General features: G+C 39.2%; 1 long non-coding RNA gene across 3 annotated transcripts in view; it reads right to left on the bottom strand.

Annotated features, from left to right (window-relative positions):
• The window catches only part of LOC128314162 (uncharacterized), a 90876-nt gene that overhangs the window by 36395 nt on the left and 30268 nt on the right, over window positions 1-24213 (bottom strand). Inside the window, exon 4 of one of the 3 annotated variants that reach the window (XR_008295662.1) lies at window positions 20182-22530. The exons of the other annotated variants lie outside the window; for them this stretch is intronic. This is a non-coding gene — a long non-coding RNA (uncharacterized LOC128314162). Of the gene's footprint in view, window positions 1-20181; window positions 22531-24213 lie in introns of those variants that run through there. 3 annotated transcript variants of the gene reach the window in all.

Here is a 24213-nt window from a genome sequence, read left to right as displayed (position 1 = left end):
TTTCTAAGCTTCAATTTGCAGTGTAAAGGGAAACGAAACATTTGCATATGATTTTCTTAAAGGAGGTTAAAGAAATCAGCACACCCAAAGCATATGGTGATGTGGCTATCATTTAAGAAGTGCTCAATAGGACATCCGGGTGGCTCATTCAGTTAAGGGTCTGACTCTTGATTTTGGCTCAGGTCATCATCTCACAGTTCATGAGATCGAGCCCTGCATCAGGCTCTGTGCTGGCAGTGTGGAGCCTTCTTGGGGTCCTCTCTCTGCTCCTTCCCTGCACGCATGCGCTCACTCGCTCTCTCTCTCTCAAAAATAAACTTTAAAAAAGTGCTCAATAAATGGTTCCAGCTATTGTCATCCTCCTCCTCCTCACCACCACCACAGCCATATTCTTCTCAAAGAACACAGACCAGTGTTCTTCATAAAAGTAGACTCACAAGGAGAGGAGGACTCTGAGACGAAAGGACTTCAGAAGACTTGTCCACTGAGGCTGAGGATTCTCCCAGGGAGTCAGGGCAAAAAGGTAGTGATAAACTCCACCTCTTTAGGGGCCTGCCAAGAGCTAACGAGATAACCATGGAGTCAAGGACTTACTTCTCTTTCACACCAGGATCTAAGTCTGAGATTGCATGGTTCTCTGAGGTAGCTTAGCTGCTGGAGGCCTGTGAATCCTTTTGGGGAAAGTCACTACCTATTTGCCCAGGGAGTTCTATCTTTCTAATCCCACTGGAACTAGACGGGAATCTTTCAAAAATAGTTCTCCATCTTTATGACTGTGATCAGAGATCTGGCGGTAACCAGCTTTCTCTCCAAGCTTCAGCAGAGGGTTAAAGATTTTCTCCAGTTTGTTTACTGTTGATTCATTAACTGATGAGAGTAGCACTGCTGGGCCTTCCACTACCTTTTTACTGGTTGTAAGCTCTAGAAAGAAGCTCACAATATGACTCAACTGCTGAGGGAATAATAATATATATTATACATCGAAAACTATGCACTTAAGGGAAACAGTAGCCAGACATAAGCAGACAAAATAGACTAGCAATATCAGATGACCACTAATATTGATGGAGAACTGGTGCAAAATCCGGAAAAGATTTTTTTAGCAGAAGAAAAATAAAAACCTTCTCCTGATAATGGTAGAGTATGTCATTAGAATCAACCCTTCCACTGAGGACAACTAGAAAAGCTGGAAACATATAACAAATATATACTTGAAGTATTCAGAGAACAAACAAAGCCATGAGGAATTAGAGGACCAGGTCTGTGGAAAACAGAAAAACCCACTAAGTGAGACACACCTCTGAAGTTGCTTTCCTTCTGGGGGTATCTGTTACTATTGAAAGATGTAGCTGAGAAGATAACCAGTTTCCAACAGCCTCATGGAGTAAAGAGACAATCATTAGAGTCCAGGGATTAACAAAGACGAAGGACTTGTATGGTCACAAAAGGAATGTACCCTAAGAGTAAAGGTGACTTATGAATACACTGGACCTTACAGGGACTGATGCCCAATGTTGAGCCACCTCAATCCCTGAAATTGAATCAAGGTAGTGTGGATGGCTAGAGCCCTTGGTCTCTTATCAGAAACTAATGTGGATCCTCTCTGGAGGAAGATAAAATTATTCTGGGCCTCACATTATTTCTATATTTTTTCATAAGTAAAGATTAGGACTCCATCAAAAATTATCAGTCACACACAAAGATAATGTGAACAAAGTAAAGGGAAATAATATGTAATATAAACAGATCTATAGGGAATAATAAAATAGTTACCAGACAGATACTTTAAAATAATTGTACCTAATGTGTTCAAGAAAATAAAAATAAGATTGAGAATTTCAGCAAAGAACTGAAATATTTTTAAAAATGAGAATTCTAGAATCCAAAAAATGTAACAGCTGAAATTAACTCAGCATAGGTTTACTGAAGATAACACATTTTGAGAAAGAATTAGCAAATTGGAGGATAACTGAATGGGGAGAAGGAAGAAAGAAGCATGGAGACAATTAATTTTAAATGGTCACAGGTAGGCAATGCCGAAGTTCCCTCAAACTGGACTTCTTTGGATTTTCACAGACTAAGATCTACTAAATATGAGGAAATAAGCCACCACAAATAAGGGTAAGCATAAATAATAGTTCTGTTAGACCTCTGCCTGTTTCATATAATAGAATAATGAAGAATGTATAAAGAATATATAATACATGTGTTTAAAATATTTAAGGAGATTTAAACTAAATAAAAACACGAGCTAATAATTACATGTTATTGAAAAGAAAGATTTGAAAAATAGCCAAATATATCTCCACCCAGAATTATAATCACTGAAATTTAAAAAGCCAATAGCAGCCCAAAGAGTAGAGCAGACACAGCTTATTAGAGGTAAATAACGTCCTTGATATAGAATTGAAAAATTTTTTAGAATGTAGCACATTGAGAAAAAGAGAGAAATAGGGAAGAGAAAAAACATTAGCGACATGGAAGATAGACTGAAAAAATGTCTACAAAAGATATAATTGACATTTGAAAAGAAGCAAAAATACTTTGAAAGAGGCAATAGTTGAAGAAATGTTGGATGGGAACTTTCTAGAACTAATGAAAGATATGGATCCTTAAATTCAGGAAAGATAACTAGTCCTACACAAGACAGGAAAAAGATATCTATAGCTAGACTCATCAGAGTAAAAGTACAGATTGTTAAAGACAAAGGGAACATTTGGAAAAGTAATCACAGAAAATACAAATCATCTATATAAGAGCAACAATTAGTCTGACCAGTGAATTCTCGACAGCAAAAAGGAAATCAGAAGACAATCAGGTAATACCATCAAAGAACCAAAAAAAAATCCAGTAGCCAAATACTGTACCTAGCTAAGCAAACACTAAAACAACCAAAATAGATCATTTCCAGGACCCCAAAATTGAAAGAAAGAGAAAGGGAGAGAGAGAAAGAGAGAGGGAGGGAATTTTCTACCAACAAACTCTCAATAAAGGAAATTCTGAAGATTATACTTAGGAAGAAAGAACATGATCCTAGATGAAAATTTTATTATACCAAAGAAATATTGGCAAAAAACTTCCTAAGCACACGACTGAATTTCAACAATCATTAACCATGTAAAATACCAAAGAAATGTCTAACATGAGAGATTAAAAATTAAAATTAAATATTAAAGAATAACATTCATGTAGAGAAACATAAGCTTGTCCATCAATAATTCCCTAACAGAATTTCATTGGAATTGCACTACATGCATCATTGCACTTGACAAATTATGTTTATGAGATAGCATTTTCCTCTCCAAGGATATTGTATACCTTTTCATTTGTTAAAGTGATCATTTTCATGGCTCTTCAGGGTCTTAAGAAGTTTTCTTTGTATAGACCTTATACATTTCTTCTTGCATTCATTCTAGGAAATGCATCTTTTTATTGCAATTTTGTTTTATTTATTTATTTTACACTTTAAGGCATGCCACATGTTTGTTGCAATTCACAGATGTGATGAAACACTGAGCATGTGCTCCTTGGCTTTGGGGTCTGGCTCTGCACAGTGTGGTACTGTGATTTGAGATGGGGTCTTCCATGGCACAAAAACAGACACATAGACCAATGGAATAGAATAGAAACCCCAGAACTAGACCCACAAACGTATGGCCAACTAATCTTTGACAAAGCAGGAAAGAACATCCAATGGAAAAAAGACAGTCTCTTTAACAAATGGTGCTGGGAGAACTGGACAGCAACATGCAGAAGGTTGAAACTAGACCACTTTCTCACACCATTCACAAAAATAAACTCAAAATGGATAAAGGACCTGAATGTGAGACAGGAAACCATCAAAACCTTAGAGGAGAAAGCAGGAAAAGACCTCTCTGACCTCAGCTGTAGCAATCTCTTACTCGACACATCCCCAAAGTCAAGGGAATTAAAAGCAAAAGTGAATTACTGGGACCTTATGAAGATAAAAAGCTTCTGCACAGCAAAGGAAACAACCAACAAAACTAAAAGGCAACCAACAGAGTGGGAAAAGATATTTGCAAATGACAGATTGGACAAAGGGCTAGTATCCAAAATCTATAAAGAGCTCACCAAACTCTACACCCGAAAAACAAATAACCCAGTGAAGAAATGGGCAGAAAACATGAATAGACACTTCTCTAAAGAAGACATCCGGATGGCCAACAGGCACATGAAAAGATGCTCAACGTCGCTCCTTATCAGGGAAATACAAATCAAAACCACACTCAGATATCACCTCACGCAGTCAGAGTGGCCAAAATGAACAAATCAGGAGACTATAGATGCTGGAGAGGATGTGGAGAAACGGGAACCCTCTTGCACTGTTGGTGGGAATGCAAATTGGTGCAGCCACTCTGGAAAGCAGTGTGGAGGTTCCTCAGAAAATTAAAAATAGACCTACCCTATGACCCAGCAACAGCACTGCTAGGAATTTATCCAAGGGATACAGGAGTACTGATGCATAGGGGCACTTGTACCCCAATGTTTATAGCAGCACTCTCAACAATAGCCAAATTATGGAAAGAGCCTAAATGTCCATCAACTGATGAATGGATAAAGAAATTGTGGTTTATATACACAATGGAATACTACGTGGCAATGAGAAAAAATGAAATATGGCCTTTTGTAGCAACGTGGATGGAACTGGAGAGTGTGATGCTAAGTGAAATAAGCCATACAGAGAAAGACAGATACCATATGGTTTCACTCTTATGTGGATCCTGAGAAACTTAACAGAAACCCATGGGGGAGGGGAAGGAAAAAAAAAAAAGAGGTTAGAGTGGGAGAGAGCCAAAGCATAAGAGACTGTTAAAAACTGAGAACAAACTGAGGGTTGATGGGGGGTGGGAGGGAGGGGAGGGTGGGTGATGGGTACTGAGGAGGGCACCTTTTGGGATGAGCACTGGGTGTTGTATGGAAACCAATTTGACAATAAATTTCATATATTAAAAAAAAAAAAGAGAGATGGGGTCTTCCATTATTATCTAATTGGTGGTTGATCATACAGAAGTTGTTTATTTATATTTTGTAGTGGTCATCTCCCTCAATTTAACCTTATTGTTTAGTTTTTCATTTGATTTTTGGTTTCAGAGGTTTATAACTCACATCATATGCAAAGATTTTACTTCTTCCTTTCAAATGTGCATTTCTCTTGCCTGTTTACAACATCTAGTACCTCAGTCTAAACAATGTTAAATAACAGCGGTGTTAACGGACATTTTCTTATTTATGACTTCAGTGGAAATGTTTCTAGAGTTTTTCCACTAGGTATGAAGCTATTTTGTTGATGGAGATGGGTATTTTTTACAAACATTTTTTACAATCCCTAAAGAGGGATCTACATATTCTTAATTGAATTTTTAAATCAAGATACCATATAACTTTACTCATATGTGTAATTCGAGAAACACAACAGATGAACATAGGGGAAGGGAAGAAAAAATACGATAAAAACAGAGAGGGAAGCAAACCATAAGAGACTCGTAAATACAGAGAACAAACAGGATTGCCAGAGGGGAGGTGGGTGGGTGGGGATGGGTTAAATGGTGACAGGCATTAAGGAGGGCACTTTTGGGGAGGAACACTGGGTGTCATATGTAAGAGATGAATCACTGGGTTCTACTCCTGAAGCCAAGACGACACTGTATGTTAACTAATTTGAATACAGATAGATAGATAGATAGATAGATAGATAGATGATAGATAGAAAGAAAGAAAGAAAGAAAGAAAGAAAGAAAGCCAGCCAGACAGCCAGCCAAATTTTATCAACTGCCTGTTTGGTTATCTATATTATTATAGTATTTCACCAATGTACATCTATGTACTTTGATACATTATGATGCATGTTCTTATGCCAAACCAGCTGCATATCACTCAAATACATTTCACGTGGTCATGCTGTAGTATCTTCTAAAGCTATTGAATGCTGCTTCATTTTTTTTTTTTAATTTAGGATAATTGTCTTACTATTGAAAGGAAAATTTGTAACTTTATTTTTTGGTAAACTTTTTCAGTATTTGGAGACAATGTTATGTTCACTTCATAAAAAAAAATCTTTGGAAGAATTTATTTCCCTATGATCTGTAAAAGTAGAAATTGCAGAGAAATTATCTGCCATACCAGATAACATCTTTTTCAATGAAGGAAGAACTCTTCTTTCCTTCACTTCTTTCTCCTGCCCCCAACTTCAACCGTGGTGGAGGCAGTCAGCTAAGTGGGGTAGAGTGAAGGGTGTGCATGAAGATAAGGCACATATAACTGAAATGGATAGAAATTGATATTGTTCACCTCTCCTAGTCTTAGATTCCCAGCTCAAAGAAGCAGTATAAAGCTGGGGGACAGGAGAATATCAAACTTCAATTGAAGTTCAGATTTTTATTATTAAACTGGGCTGCATCCTTAAATTGCTGAACTGAGACTATTCTTGTGACTTGAAGCGACTGGGGACTTGTTATAATCTAAGAATTCCCGGAAAATCTCTGGGACTTAAATAAGCACACTGAATTGGTTTGAAAGGGCCATGGGAGGAAACATAAAGTTATTTTATGATTGTACCCTGTTGAGTTCATCTTTTGCTATCTGACAGTTACACCTGCCTAGAACACTATGAGGAATGATTAAAAACAGTGCAGGTTGTTGAAAGGAATACAACAATGAAAAAAACAACAACAAAAAACCTCTTGGCTTCCTCATGGCAAACACGCAACACAGAGCTCTTTCCTCCACTTCCATTTAAATTGTAAACCCGACCTAGAAGATACTCTAGGAAAGATTTTGCCAATAGTATATCATCTTTCTCAAAACAGAGAGACATCGTGGCTCATGGGTGTCAGAAAAGAAATGGCTGGTGGAGAGATCTACATATGGGTAAAGAGGTATCAGCCGCATTATCTTGGGAGTGAAGACATCCCTTGACTCCTTATTCTATTGCTCTCTGATATTTATAATTCAGCTACCCGCCCCCCGCCCCAAAGAAGTTACCGAAACCACAAAGCAATAATTCTCTGATGACTTCAATTAACTAAGGAACAATTCAGTTTTGACAGGTATTCGGGAAACTTAGCTTTGCATTTGTACATCCCAAGCTTGTGAAGGATTATGTTAACATCTGCAGGAGTTGGCACAGCTGTTGGGAGACTACTCCTATTCTTTCTTTTTTGCAGTCTTTCAAAATTTTTCTTATTTATTTATTCCCCCTGAATGCTCATTCCTCATTCCCATTGCACTTCCTCCTTCAATCAGCAACAATTCATTTGAAGTGTATCCACTCATTTTGTGTGTTCTAGCAAAGGATGGACTATTTTATGTGAATGTATCTTAAATGCCTACTAGACAGTCCTGATCTAGACCATAATAAACACTAACCTATCACACATCTAGATGGGGCATTCGTTGCCTGGTTTTCTGTGTCAATTTTTATTGCTTTCCAGAACTGCAAATAGCAACATGCTCAAAGGTAGGCATTTCATGTTTTTATATTTGTTCCCCCCTGTCTTTATTTCTCTGAAGTATGAAAGGGAAGAAAGATACAAGACTATTTGGAGACAACATGTATTTTTCCACAATGGAAAAAATTAATATTACACAGCCCAAGTCAATGCAAAAAGATAAAAAGAAATAAGTTCTTTCTTTCCTTTTGTACCTCTCATCTTCATATTTATGTACATGTAATATGTAAGTACGTGAGTATGTGTGTGTAATGAAGAGACTAAACTGTCTTATTTGCAGTTAATATTATTTTCAACTAGAAAACCGACAGCTTAATTAGAAGTCAGAAAGTCAGTAGAGTATCCAAATGAAAGATAAACCTACAAAAATCAGTAGTTTTCCCGTATAGAAGCAACAACTAATTAGAAAATGAAATGGAAATATCACACACATAATAGCCACAGGTACTGTAAAATACTCAGAAATGAACATATACAAAAAGTATATAAACCCATATTAAAAAAGATAAAACCTTGCTAAAAGATATGAAAGAATTCTTGATTAAGAGACATACAGTGCTCCTCACAGAGACAATTCAATATGATGACGGCACCTATTCCTCCCAAATTATTCTGTATATTCAATGCAATCCTAATAAAAACCTCAGACAGTATTACAAACAGAATTTAATATGAACGCCCGAATATCCATTTGAGTGGGGAATCAAGAAGTAGCCAAAAAGTTTTGAAACAAAGTGCTTGCCACAATAGTACCTCAGAATGTAACTACATTGGGAGGTAGGGTCTTTAAAGAGGTAGTTAAGTTAAAAAGAGGTCATTGGAAGTGGTTCATAATCGAATATAAATAGTGTCCTTCTAAGAAGAGAAAATTAGGACGCAGACATACGTAGAGGAAGGATCATGTGAGTACATAGTGAGACGGCAGCCATCTACAAGTCAAAGAGAGAAGCCTCAGAAAAACACACTCTTGTTGACACCTAGGTCTTGGACTTCTAACCCCCAGAACTGTGAGAAAATAAATTTGCTAAGCCACCCAGTCTGTGATACCTTGTTATAGCAGCCACAGCAAACTAATACAGACTGATGAACTTCATTTACCGCACAGGTCAGCAACCTTCTGCCAAGGGCCAGATAGTAAGTAACTGTGGCTTAGTGTTCCATAGATTTTCAATTGCTATGACTCAAGTCTGCCACTGTAGGATGAAAGCAGCCATAAGCAATATGTAAATAAGTAGACGGCGCTTATTCCAGTAAAACCTTACTTATGAAAACACGCAGACAGCTGGATTTGACCAAGGGACCGGAGTTGCTGACTTCCGATTTACAGTGGCCAGGTTCAATTTCATTCAGTGATGGCAGCAGCCGTGCCAATGGTGCGACGGTCAAAGCCACCTTCGGCACATCTGTCTGCAGGGTCGACAGCGGCTCTGGCACCATCTTGATGAAATCTCTCTTGTTGCCCAGCCCATAGAATTTCTTCGTTTTTCATTCATTTTTGAAGCCCACTATGCCAGCCTCTAGTCAGTACTGACCCCAACACTTCCTTAGTGGAAGGAAATGTATTAGAAAACTATTTGCTGAAGGCTGTCTGGTCTTCTGTTGCTTCCAACTGAGAATACAGATTGATACAGAGGCCAATTTATGCGCAACCACCAAATTTAAAAAAGAAAAAAATGTCCTTTGATCCATCAACAGAAAACTCTTGGAAGAAATAACGTCATGTAGATGCAAAGAATACGTATAAGAATGTTGATTTCAGCCTTTTTATAAGGTTGGCATGACCCAGGATTTCATTCTTGCCCCACATCTCTACCTTCTCTTACTCCCTAAGTGATTTGACTTGGGCACCTATCCTTAAACATCATCTGTGAATGTTGACAACCTCTAAATGTATAACCCAGTCTGGACTTCTCCTATGAATTCCAGAACCCCATATGCAACTCTCTACTTACTATCTCCTTGTGGACCTTTAACAGATTTTTCGCATTTAATATATCCATTGCTCAAGAACAGAACAATGGAGTCATCCTTGATTCTTTTATGCTCACATGCTACATCTGATCCCATTGGCTCTACTTTCAAAATGCTCCCAGAATTCAACACTTCATCCCTGCCAGCATCATCCAAGCCACCATTTTCTCTTGCCTAGATAACGGCAAGAACCCGTGTCTGCCTTTATCTCCCTCAGTCTATACTCAATAGTTTGAGGATGTTAAAATGTGAAATTCTGTCCCTTCTCTGCTCAAAATTTCAATACCTTTCCAACTCACCCAGTGTTAAAGCCAAACTCTGTACCAGAAGACCTAGAAGAACTAGGTAATCTGCCACCTTTTCCTCCTTAACATTGTCTTCTACCGCTATTCCCCTTGTTCACTCCACTCCAGCCACACTGGCTTCCTTGCTGTTTCTCAGAGCCTTTGTTCATCCTGTTCCTGTTCCTGTTCCCTCTGCCTTGAATGTTCTTCCCCCAGACAGACTGGAGCTCCTGCTTCCTTTAGGTCTTTGCTCAAATATTATCTTCTCAAAAAGGCCTTAACTGAACACTCTCTAAAATTCCAACTCTCTACCCACAACAGTTCATATCTCTCCTCACTGCTATATTGTTTTCTTTCTTCATTATATTATATATATTTACCTACTTAGCTTGTCTATCTTCTCCAGTAGACTCCACAAGGGCAGGATTTTTTGTTTAGTTTGTTCACTATTGAATCCCTAGTGCCTAAACTAATGTGTGGTAGGTCGTGGGCACTCAAAAAATATTTGTTCAATGAATAAATGAATGAATTGAAAAAAATGGAAACATAGTAAGTGCCCATTAATGGTGATTATTTAAATAAATTATGGTAGATCCATAAAAGGGCAGGATAGAATAAAAATGCTGAAATCAGATTACCTGAAATAAAGTTTTATCTCTGATACTTGCTAACTCTGTGGTCTTGGGAAACCTACCCAATCTCTTATTTTCCTCATCTCCAAAATGAAGATAATAAAAATATCTACCCTTTAGGACTGGCATAATGATAAATGGGATTATCATATTAAATGCTTAGCACAGATGCTGACTTACAACAAATGCCTAAATAATGTCAACTGTCATTTTCACAATGGGATACTATACAACTGTTAAAGGCACAAGGCTGATTTACAAGCATGGATATCAGAGATCATAGATGTTAAAAGAAAAAAAATATCCTAAAACAAATATGTATAGTCTGACCTCACTTATATATTATAAAATCTCTCCAGGCCTGTGTGGATGATTAAAATATGTGAGGAAAAAACCAAACCAGACTTTTATCAATAGCTAGTTCTAATGAAAAGATTAGATGGAGGGCTGTGAAGGAGACTTTAACTTTCTGTTCCATATATGTCTTTGTTGTTTGAATTACTTGACTGAATTATTCACAATGGGCACCAAGCTATTCATTTTTTTTTTTTTGTATGTAAAAACTTAAAACTGGGGTAAAAGATTGCTCCTATGCCTGTCTGCCAAGCCACTTTCCAAGAGGATGGTCCAGATCTGTGAGGTATGATTTTAAGGGTGTTAGGAAATGAGTCTGACTGGACTTCTTATCAAAGCATATGAATCACTGGAAATTCATTCCTCCATTTATAAGCAAATATTTAAGACCCTTTCTATATCTTATATTGTCCCCGAGTAGAAAATCAGAAAGGAAAGAATATGCTTTTACAAACTGTACTTCCTCCCTGTCCCCCTCCTACCTAAGATTTCAAAATAACTCTTAGAACCTTGCCCCTTTGTTTCTCTTCTAAAATGCAACCTAGAGGGGCACTTGGGTGGCTCAGTTGGTTAAGTGTCCAACTTTAGCTCAGGTCATGATCTCATGGTTTCAGGAGTTCCAGCCCCTCATCGGGCTCTGTGCTGACAGTTCAGAGCTGGAGTCTGCTTCGGATTCTGTGTCTCCCTCTACCTGGCCCTCTCCCACTCATTCTCTCTCTGTCTCTCTCTCTCTCTCAAAAATAATTAAACTTAAAAAATAAGATAAACTAAGATAAAATAAAATAAAACAAAACAAAATAAAATAAAATAAAATAAAATAAAATAAAATAAAATAAAATAAAAATGTAACCTAGAAACTGAAGCCAGTCCTAGTGTCTCATTGTCACTTCAGTGTCATAAATGCCTGACCAGTGAGAGCAGCAGAACATGTCTAAGTAGCAATTTTGCAGTGACCATCTCTTATCCTGTTGATAATGAGTAACCAACCCTCCCGTGTTCCCGGGTTTGAGATCTTGAGCCTTCTCTGACTCTTCTTTCTCCTCACCTCTCACATCCAATCCATTTTTGATAACTAGAAAGTCAACAGACCCCTGGTGAGGACTTACAGGGTGCGGAGCCCAAAGCCTGGGGCTGTGGAGACACAAGACATTGGGTGTGGTCTTTGTCTTTGAAGTGCTCACAGTCTGGTGGGGAAACACAGGTAAGCAAACAACACATCCTACAAAGTGTTATGGAAACAGAAGAACAGCCACTTTTCCTCCAATAGTATCTCCTGCATGCATTCCTTCTGCTACCTCTCTTATCCAAGTCCCTTGGCTGCAATGGTTCCCTAGCTCATCTCTCCATTCTCAAGATCTCTCCAGTCCAATTCACGCTACGCAAGGCAGCCAAATGAACTTTCTCAAATCATGATTTGTAGTTTACTTCATGATCTTACATGATTTTCCTTTCCTCCAACGCTCAAAAAAAAAAAAAAAAAAAAAAACCTTCTTAGTTTCTCTTTGCCAACATGATAAAATACAAGTTTCTTTACCTCAGGGTCAAGGCCAGCACGCGGTGTACTCTTAATATACCGATGAATGAATAAATCAATGAATGAATGAATAAATCAACGAATGAATGAATGTGGACTGAATTCTCTATTCAAATTTATTTTACATTTATATGGCTCTAATCATACTACTTCATCAACAAGGATATAAATTCTGTCCCCAGAGCACATCAGCACATTCCTGCCTATGTCTCTTTCTGGTGCCACCCTTCCTATGTCTCCAGACTCCTTTCCTAAATGCCTCCTTCATAACTGCCAACACTTGAAAGCTCAGCTCTGGGCCCACCTCTTCAGTGGAGTCTTGCCCAAACACCATGCTCTTCCAAATGTCTTTAAAACTCCTTGTCTGAGCCATTCATTTGTTACTTTGGAATATGCCACTGGGAATTGTTATCTTTTGATAAATATGCCCTGTCTCTCCAAATAGGATCCCCATAAATTATCAGTCCTCTGAAACTGGAAGTACAATTGTTACCTCTCGTATAATAATTACTTAGAGTGCTAAAACAATACATTTAGAAGAGAAAACAACATTTACTCCCAATAGGTATGAATGACACATTCCCACATCCACCTCCACTGCAGGCTCAACAAGGAACCTGATAGGAAATCGCGAGGCAGCAGGCCTCGCTAGTATGGTAATGAATTAGGAACATGCTGATCAACATCTTCTCTCCCATCAACACGACAGAATTACAAATCTATTTCCAGGGCCAGCTCCATCAAACCAACCAGCTGTCACTGGGTATTTTATAATTTATTTGGTTTGATTATTAAAGATTCAGGCATGTTTAAATTGGGAAGCGGGAGAAAAGGACTAAGAGCCTTCCTGGGCTCTTTGTGCTAAATCGATAGCATCCCCCCGATACAGGTCTTCATGACTTTCGAGTTTTGGAGAACAAACACCAAAGTCTGTGTTTTTATCTCATTCTACAATATTGTTGTTTATTTCATCCCCAAATTCAGGAGCCAAAGGGTATAGGGACGATCTGTTCTACTTGCAACTACAAAGCCACTGAGGCAGGTAGGACCTGCAGACCAGGGGAACTTCTTCCAGTGCTACCCCCCCATGAAGATGAGCAGCCCGCCCCCTCCATGCCCGCCCATACCCCAGCACTCCAACACCATGCTGCCAGGCCACCCACCACTGTGCCCCCAAATTTGTGTGTCTGTGCACCCCAAATGGAATAGATCAGGAACAGAATTCTTCAAGATCATGGCTTTTCATCCCTGTCATTCTCATCTTCAGAAGAGCGTCCAACAAAGAGCAGGCCTATAATGTTTGAACTGAGCAAATACTGGCAACTTCCTATGGTTTTCAACTTCGTACAATCCTAACACCATTTCAGAAAACACAGGCTGCATGCTGTATCTTGCCATAGGAATGCAGGATGCATATTGCAGCTGGGAAAGTTCAAATGGATATTTGAAGATCTCTCAGCAACTATTGTCTAAGGCCTTAGCATTAATAAGGCATTTTCATGGGTTACTGGATTAATCCTCACAATGACCTATGAGTTTGGTACTATTATTCCCATTTTAGAGGTGAAAAAAACAAAAAACAAAAAACCTAAGACTAAGAGAAGTCAGGGGTAACAGGCAGAATAATGACCTTTCAAGAATATCATGCCCTAATTGCTGGCACCTATAAAAGCTACCTTATAAGCAGAAAGGATCTTCGCAGATGGGATTACACTAAAGATTCTGAGATGGAGAGATTATCCTGGATTATCAAGCGAGCCCTAAACGCAATCAAAGGGTCCTTATAAAATGGAAGCAGAGGGAGATTTCACAAACACACATGAGGAAGCAACATGACCACGGAGGCAGAGATTGGTGTGACGCAGCCACAAACCGAGAAGTACTAGCAGCCCCGGGAAGCTAGAAGAGACAAGGAATGGACTGTCCCCCGGAGCCTTCAGAGGAGTACAGCCCAGCGGACACCCTGATCTGGGGCCAGTGGAACTGATTTTGGACTTCTAGCTTCCAGAACTATAGAAGACTAAAGTTCTGTTATCTTAAGTCACCGGGTGTGTGGCGATTTGTTTTGCACAGGAAACTACTGCATTGAGGAACAGGCCTAAAGTCAAATAGTAAGAGGTTCACCCAGCATTCAAATCCAGGCCCTGTGATTTTATTTTTTTTTAATATGAAATTTATTGTCAAATTGGTTTCCATACAACACCCAGTGTTCGTCCCAACAGGTGCCCTCCTCAATGCCCATCACCCACTTTCCCCTCCCTCCCACATCCCATCAACCCTCAGTTTATTCTCAGGTCCTCTGATTTTAAATCCCAAATCCGTTTCTTTATTTCACATGGCCAGGGATGCTGAGAACACGACCGAATCCCTGGCTATGGCGAGGAGCTTTAAGAAGCTATATTAGCTTTTCAACTTTCCAGAGTGGTAAAGATGGCTTACTCCTTCACATTGGACATATCTTTATGTGACATGCCCAGTACTTACATGAAGTACTTTATATGCATTATATCTTCCAATATTCTCAACATTAAGAATTACATGCAATTGTTATAGCTGTGAAAAATGGAAAAATGGAGGCACACAGAGGTTAAATTACCTACTTGAGATCCCATACACTTTAAATGATTTGTATATCTAAGCATAAATATGGCAAGATAATATTTTTGTAACTTTTAATCAGATTCAACCTCCTCCCCCCAACCTTCTCCCTCTTTGGAATTCCTTCATATGTTCCACAAGGTGTTTCCCCCAACTCCAGTGATACATTATGAATTACTCACGACCTTAGCAACAGGAAAGCAGAGGAGGGAGAACAATGGAGTCAAATATATTACTTATGTTTGACAAGCTGAAGTGCAGGTAAAAGATGGTACAAATTTGGAACAATAGGACCTTTGGTACCCCCATGTCATTCAGTGCAGAAAATAATTTCATGGCTGGTGAGAGGGCAGGAGGAGAGATCTCATGGACAGGAATACAGGACCACTGAGAAGCTACTCAGATCTGCCACCCAAGAGCTTCATGGCAGCACAGCCAGGGTTCAGACCCCAACAGTCTGGGTGTTACCCACCAAATGATAAGCGAGACTGATGTTCATTTGACCTTTGTACACTTCCATTCAACCCACCTGATAGGGACAGTCACCGCCCCCCAATTTCGATGGCTTGGGTCACTCACACAAGTAACCACAAACACATGGAAAGGAAGATGGGGCCCTGACATCTGGAAGGATAGGGCAATGGGGTAAGGAGAGTCCCTAGGACCAAATCAAAGCATTTTGCAGTCTCCCCTGGGATCCCCTGAGTCCTGTCACTCCCACCCCTTTCACTAAGGCAATCAGCAACCAACCAATTAGACCACGAATGCATTCAATGGTCCTATTGCACATTATCAGGGGTGGAGAAACCTGACTCAATGGGGTTCTTCTGCTGGGAATCTGTTACAGAAAGCAATGCTAATTTGTAGTGTCTTCTATTTCTCCAAAGTACTCAGAGATTTTGATATTCAATCTGTTATTTATTCATACACCCTACTGTGGGGTCTTTAGGTCATCCTGCAGATCTCTCTCTTCTACCTCATTCTTCCCTAACAAGTGGTTTGTTGGCAAACCAGCTGCATTCATGGAGCAATTTATACACTTAGCCTCACTTCTCTTTGCTCTACCAATAATAAGGGTCCCATCCATTTAACCTAGTGCTAGACCTAGCAACAATTTAAGAACTCGAAAGGGCAAAGCACCAATTATAGTACAGAAGGCTTGGTTGGTTGGGTGAGGAGGAAATAGCAAGCTTGACCTTTCAGACTTAAGCTAACATGTAGATCACCAGGGTCCATTTAAAAGTCAAAGACATTTTCCAAACCACCTCAAAGAATTAACAATATATCCTATCATAAGAGAATTCAGAGATTTTTTTGTAATCTACAGAACCAGACTCAAAGCATGTATATATTTATTTGTAAACATTTTTCATTTGCTGGGGAGATTTGAGGGACTCTAAAAGAAAGAGAAATGGCATTAATATGCTATAAAAGGAAAACACTGAGCAAACAAGCTGTAAGCGGCCCTCCATTTGGTTAATATGGCATAGTGTTTACAACATTCTTTTCTTCACCACTATCTCACAAATGTTTTGTCGAAATTTCTATAGTATATATGTTTGGCCACAGACCGAGCATGAAGGAGAACAAGCTTTGAGTCACTGGCCTTCTAGAAGCAACAAGTTCTCTTTCCAATGTCTACCCAAGAGGCATTTACCCTGCCATAGTCACATCTTCTCATTAGATACTCCTGAAGCACTGGATCATTCCTGCTCAAAGGCAAGTCCACTAAAGTGACCAATCTTTGCCCTGTGGGAGGAAACAGCTTACTCCACACAGGAATTATTAAAGTTTCAGTTGATATATAGCAACATCTTTGAGTAGAAACCACAAGCAGCACATAGAAGAGTTAGTCTTCACATTAGTACTCTGCCATCACACCATGAAAAAGTTCGTCCTCCTTTTTAAAGTCCTCCTACTTAGCTTTTAACACCCTTCTTTAGGGTGAATCACCCTTGCAAGTATTATCATCATTTACTAGGCGCCCATACCATTTGAGATCATGACGTTTCTTGACATGCATCTATCTGGCAGAAGTATTCCAAATGTATTTAGTCACCGCTAGTATTCTTCCAAAGTTGGAACTACAACAAAGGAAGTGCGTACTTGACCTGAACTCTTGAGAGCTGACTCTTTTAAGTAAGTATAAACAGAGCGGAAACCCTGTCATCAGAGAAGCATTTGCAAAAGGGAGACCAAGTCAGAACATGAGCAGCAGATGGGGCTTGAGAGCCAAGAATGAAAAACCCAGGAATGCATCCAAACTCTGTAAATCATTATTGACTTAGCTTCATGCCGTCTTAATGACTTTTACTACCTCTTGGTTCCAATTCGAAGTGCATATTAAAGCAAGCAACATTGCAAAGACCAGAGGGGCTAGAATAGTAAACTACCCGTGGCTTAGTAATCGTTATGCATTAATTATTCAGGAGCTGGAGCTACTCTTTGCAAACATTAAAACCAGTGACAGCAAAGAAATATGCCTTCCGTTTGGAGGATGGGAAGGAGTAGTACTATTTGGGGTTGATGCTGGCACAATATTTAGCAGAGCATGACAGGTTTAGTAGATAAATAATGTGATGTCGTATCATGCAAACTGTTAGCAATGTATTGGAAGGCTCAAATATTCCCTGTAGGGCATTTACATTGGATTTGCTATGATTGCAATATCTGCACAGTGATGCATTACGTGTTTTATTCTCTTTATTATATGTTTTCATTACTTTGTGTGTTAGAATGCAATAAAGAAAGCTGAAGCAATAAAGGCTGATTGATAATAATAATTCTGCAAAGATGCAACTTCCTTTCTAAAGCAGTTCCAGAGTCAGAAGAACCAATGGCATCCAGTCATCTGTTCCTTTGTGAAGATTTTATCCTCCTTTCTGATAAAGGAACGGTAATTGGTTTGGAAACAGCTTCTGGTGACAGCTGGCACTCTATGGTAAAGGAGGAGGAAGGTAGGGGAGAATGTGTACCATTTAGAATGCTGAATCCTGCATGTGGTTCAATTCTCTGCTTCTCTTTTTGCTTTCATCTTCTTCAATTAGAGATCAGATGTCCTCTTTTAAAGGAAAAATAAGTACACTTTCAGGATCAGTACTGTCTGGGCTCTCTCACTCTGACAGCCTCACCTACATTCGAAATTTTAAAACATCTTCCCCAGGGAGGCCCTTTAGTAGCTCTCAAGCCAGGTTCACTGGATTCAGGAACGTGTCACATGTGGCCATGGGTCAAGAGAGGACGAGTCCCAACCTAAGTTGAAAGGAGCTTCCGAGATCCAGACATGGCGGAGCGCGTGTGATCAGCTGGTGGAAGTGTCTGTAAGGAGTAGATTTTTCACAGAGGTTTTGTTGGGGGTATGTGGTTTTCTTGTGGGCATCCAGGACAAGTGGATGGATATACAGGCTAGTGTTTATCTGGGATGTTGGGGGTGGGGGGCGGCGAGGGGAAGCTGCACGCACAAATTAAATGAAATAGTTCCATAAGGGACCCTGGGGATCCAGAAAAGTAATAGTGTTGGGGAAAAAAAAAACACAGAATCAGAGCAAACAGTATCCTCCTCACTTCTGTGTCCAGCACAGAATGGATTCATCCCCATCAGGAGGCCTTGGAACACAGCACGGCTCTCAGCAACCTGAGGGCTTGTGGCTATAAGAGAACAGGGAGAGAGAGAGAGAGAGCGCGCACCTGGTCCTGGTCATGCAGTTCAGCATCTTCAGGGAGGCCACCAGCCTTGGAGCCATGGGGAGGCACAGTCTAAATGACTCCAAAAGCAACACACATCAACCAGCAGCACAGTGCAGAGAAGCAGGACTGAGAGCACCTGCGAGGCACCTTCCAAGACCTCCCAGAAATACTGGAGGAGAATTATGCAGGGAACTGCGGTTTTGTATTATGTAGGTACAGGCATGAGTCAGTGAAATTTGGGTTATAACCATTAAGTGGTTTTATTTGTACCCACAAACAGATGAGGCTTTGGGGAAAGTCAGGTTATATGTGAAGTAGAGTGAAAATTACATTTGTGATTGCAAAGGGCAGACAGTCACTCCCAGTATGTGATTTTCTAAAAGGCCCAAGCAATATAGATCACCCTCAGTTAAACACACTAATGGAACAAAACAATAGTATATTCAGGTCAGACCAGTGAGCTCTCACATGTGGGAGTCCCTGCAAAAGATGACAGAAAGGGTAGGGATGCCCAGGGATCACATGAAATGGAGGGCAGTACTTGTAAAATATTGGTCACAAAGGAATGAATGAGGGGCGCCTGGGTGGCTCCGTCGGTTAAGCGTCCGACTCTTGATTTCGGCTCAGGTCATGATTGCATGGCCGTAAGTTCGAGCCCTGCATCAGGCTCTGCACCAACAGTGCAACAGTGGGGAGCCTGCTTGGAATTTTCTCTCTCTCTCTCTCTCTCTCTCTCTCTCTCTCTCTCTCTGTCTCTCTGTCTCAAAATAAAGCATTAAAAAAAGAGAGAGAATCAACGAGAAAGCCTATTAAAGTGCAGATTGTAGGACCTACTCCCCAGAGGTCCTGATTCAGTCAACTCGGATATTCTCCAAGCCTCCTGCAATGTAATCTGTATAGAAGTGATCTTCAAACCACTCCTGGATAAACACCACCATAGGGGCATCTGACAAAGTATCCATCTGGGTCTACACTACCAAACCAGAACGAGAGCTTTGCCAAGGGAATCACTGCGGCTGTGCCCAGAAGAGATAGAACCCTGTGTAAGACAGAGAATAAAGTGAGGAAGACAGCATGGAATGCTGTGACCAGACGCAGGGTTGGAAAACAGGAAGTCTAGAGGAGAAGAGAGAAGAATGAGTGGGGGCCAGGGCCACGGACCAACAGGGCCATGGGTCACAACTTTTACATGGTGTCCTCAGCCTGATCTCACGAGGTTGGGCTGGACAGTGATGGAAAAGCCTCAAGGGATAACTACATCTGATCATTTATTTCAATTATTTTTGTAGTCATTGTGTATGGTAGGCACATTTTTCATATGCCAAACTGCTTTCCGAAATACATTTCTCTTAACTAAGGGAATTGTTTGCTATTGAGTACAGATGTGAGTTTGCAGGTACAGTTTTTGAGAAGCTCCGTCTTTCTTCGTAGATGTTTCTTTCTTTGAAACTTACTTTGTGAGGCAGCCTTGTATGACAGAAAGAGCATGTGCTTTGGAGGCAGAAAGACTGGAATTCAAATTCGGACTCCACTCACAAAGTGGGTGACATTGAGCAAATTATTCGACCTCCTGGGACATCAGTTGTCTACTCTATAAAGTTGGGATGATTGTACCTAGCCTACAAGTATCTTGTGTGGATTAAGTCAAATAAAATATGTCAAAGTAAAATATAGTCATGACGCCTCCCTCACGGGGCTTGAGATTTAACAGGCACTGAATAAATGGCAACTCGTAACTAGTATTACCAACCTAGTCTATAGCTTTGAATAAGCCCATCTTTCTAACACTGGTTAGCAGCTTATTACACTTTTCCAGATTATAAGTAAAAGCTGAACTAGTGTTTGTTAATACCTCAGCATAAACATGTACTTATATTTCTAATCATTATATTAAAACAATATATGACTAATGTTGAGTTTTACAGAAATTTCAACACTTGGGGAGGGTTATTATTTTTTCCACATCCTTAATCTAATACTAGTTTTTCTTAGATTTAAGCAGAATGTGTTCCTTCTACTGGTAATCTTTGATTGGCTTATGCCTATTTTGCATTCATCCTCCAGATAGGGATGGCCACTTGAGCATAGTTGGTCTGGATAGACCACCCTGGGGTGACAGAAATCCCCCTGCTTCCTTGCTGTCATTTCTTAGTACCAGCCTCTTCTACATTTTCCGTTATTTACTTAAGTCCAAGAGGTACTGCCAGCAAGTCTATTCTTTTTTCAACCCAGAGCGTGTAAGAGGAGCAAGGTAAGAAGTTACAAGAGCAATGGTACCAAACTGGAAGAGCAAAGCCAATCCCTATGCAGCTATTGTTTGTGGGCAATGTCTTGTAGCTTATGGATTACTAGACTATGACTGGCGAATTCCATAAAATGATGAGTTTATAGTATGCTTTGGGAGCTCGGAGTAGGGAGCGACTATGTTCAGTATAGCTTCAAAGAGGAAGTGATATTTAATCTGGGATTACAATGGCAGGAGGGTCATGAGTATTTCAGGCAGTGTGAACAGCATGTGCAAAGAAAAGGGCAAGTACCACGTTGTGGTTAAAACTCTGTGTGTGTGTGTGTGTGTGTGTGTGTGTGTGTGTGTGTGTGTATGTGCGCGCACGCATGTGCACACATCTAGAGGTGGTGATAAAGGATTGAAGGTGAGATCAGAATGGCGGGTTGGGATAAGACAAGGAATGGCTTTTAATCCAAGCTGTAAAGGTAGTACTTTATCCATAAATTTCAACTGGCTGTAAAAAAATATTTCAATAGCAATATGTGCATAAATTGTATAGAACAAGAACAGAAGTGAGGAAACCAGTGAAAAGCCTAAAGAATTATCTTTTAACTATCGGTACATCTCACAGACCACCCACATGTCCCATACTAAAACAAAGTAGAAGTGATCCTACCACAGAGGAAAAGGGGTAAAACCAGCCAGCACCCTGTTTTGGTGACTTGTTTTTTAAGTAAATCAAAGTGAAGTTCAGCCTTTGTTAATGCCCCAATTTAAGACCTAGAATTGCATTTTGCTCATTTGAAAGGGCTTTTCTTTTAGAATAAGTATATTTCATTTGAAAATGGATTTTGCAGCTTATTAGTGACCTAGTCCTGCAAAACTAGGATCCTGAAGCCAGCTTCAATATGATTCCCACAGTATTTTCAAGATACTTAGAACTCTTATCACAACTCCACACCACTGTTGGGGGGGGGGGTACACTTTGGACAAGGGGACCTGGAACTGGGTCTAGAAAGCTGTGCTATGACCTAATATAGAAAAAACAATTACCTTGAAATTCATAGAATCCATAAAGAAAATCAGGCTGTTTGCATTTTATAGATTCTTAATTCCCCCCAAATAGCTCCAATTTCTTCCTAACACCCTAATCATACAATCTCTATGATTTTAGACAATTACTGATCAAAGTTTATTTTCCCAGGCCATTGCTTCCTCTCAAATCCTAAATTTATTATCAAAACTAGCTTCAGTGACCCTAAGAAACTTCTCAAGAAATTTTTTCCAAGTAAATTATTCAACAGTAAAACAATAATTTAAAAGAGAGAAATTCCTTTTGATCTCTTTTTGAATCATTGAAATGGACTTGGGGTTAGGTCTTCTCATTGTCAGACTTGTTCAACAATAATCTTCACTCTCTCCACTTATCAAGAAAATGGACAAAATCACCATGTGCTTCTGTTACAAATTATAATTTTATAAAACTTTCATTTTGTAAGTGAAATACCATGACTAATTAAAAAAAATGACACTGGGTTTAAATATCACTTTTATTGTAGCAAACATCATCACTTTCTGATGAGTAAATCTCATCAAAGAAACAAGAACAAAGCAAAATGTCATTCACTTTCAAAATTCTATTCAACCTCCTTTTAAAAATTAGGGACAATAAAAGTTCTGAGCTCAACATACCTTATCAGCTTCTCCTGAGAGTCCTCATCGTCCTTTGATCTTTTCTGCCATCTGTAGCTCCACTGTAGATGACAGAACCTCTCTATCCTGGAGACAAGATGGAAGCATGAAAGGATAGTGGATTTGGGGTCCAATTTCAGATCGTGGTTCAAATTTAATCTCCTAATAGTTTTGTACCTAAAGTCACACAATTAACTCATCTGGCTCGGGTGTAAAATGAAGGTAAAAGTAACCTGCTTCCTACGGGGTGTGTGTCTGTGTATGTGTATTAAACTGCGCTCAGTAAACACTTGACAATTTCCAATTACTTAAGGGGGAAAGCTCAAACTTCTTACTGCACAAAAGAAGTCTGACCAACAAAACTCACAAAAGAAGTTAAAAGAGATGGATCCACATGTATGTAAATGGACTCAACTGCCCAACTAAAAGACAAAGAATATTGAACTATATATTTTTTAAATAGTCACATCTAAAATGAAATTTGCAAAAGGAACATCTAAACACAAACCACAGAAAAATTAAAAATGTAGAAAAATTATGTATTAAGCACGTATTGGTTAACACAACCTAAAGAATTCTGGTATAGTTACGATAATATCAGACAAAAGATCATCTTTAAGAGGAAAAGATTATTGCACTAGTGGAGAGGGCTTCTACATATTTAAAAAAATGTAGAAACATGTAAAAATACTAAAACTCTATAAACCACAATAAAATACCTTCAGATATATGCAACAAAAAGTTATAGAATGAAGAGGAAAAATTGATAAAGCAACCATCATCATAGTGAAAGGTTTTAACACACTTCTCTCAGTAATTTAAAGACCAAGTAAACAAAGAATCAGAAAATAGAATATTTGAAGAACACAATTAATATTCCACACATTAACATTAATGTACATAGAATATAATTAGAGAATAAACATTCTATTCAAGTATACATGGACTGTCTATAAAAACTGGCCCTCATAAGGAGTCTCAATAAATTTCAGAGAATCCTATAATAATCTGCATTCTCTGATCTCAATAATACTAAATTACAAATCAGTGAGAGGAGGATTTTTTCAGGCCCATATATTTAGAAAGTTAAAAATATGCTACTTTAGAAAAATGTTTTTAATATTTATTCATTTTTGAAAGAGAGAGACAGAGACAGAGACAGAGCATGAGTGAAGAAGGGGCAGAGAGAAATGGAGACACAGAATCCAAAGCAGGCTCCAGGTTTTGAGCTGTCAGCACAGAGCCTGATGTGGGGCTCAAACTCACAAACAGCAAGATCATGACCTGAGGCAAAGTTGGATGCTTAACCAACTAAGCCACCCTGGCACCCCTAGAAAGTTAAAAATACACTACTAAATAATTCATGGCTCAATGGAGAAATCACACAAAACATTTGGAAAAATAACAGAAACACTACATCGCAAAATTTGAGGAATGCATTTAAAAAGGTAATTGAAGTTAAAACAAATAATCCTAAAATTTGTGTGGAACCACAAAAGACCTCGAATAGCCAAGGAATCTTGAAAAAGACTAACACCATCAGTATTGCAACCCCAGATTTCAAGATATACTACAAAGCTGCAGTAATCAAAACAGTAGGGTGCTGGCACAAAAACAGACACATAGAACAAGAGAACAGAATAGAGAGCCCAGAAATAAACCCACAATTATATGGCCAATTAATCTTCAACAAAGGAGGCGAGGATATGCAATGGGAAAAAGACAGTGTCTTCAATACACGCTGTTGGGAAAACTGGACAGCTAC

The sequence above is a fragment of the Acinonyx jubatus genome, chromosome A1 (assembly GCF_027475565.1).
Source record: "Acinonyx jubatus isolate Ajub_Pintada_27869175 chromosome A1, VMU_Ajub_asm_v1.0, whole genome shotgun sequence".
Classification (NCBI taxonomy): domain Eukaryota; kingdom Metazoa; phylum Chordata; class Mammalia; order Carnivora; family Felidae; genus Acinonyx; species Acinonyx jubatus.
This window is presented reverse-complemented; position numbering and strand designations above follow the sequence as displayed.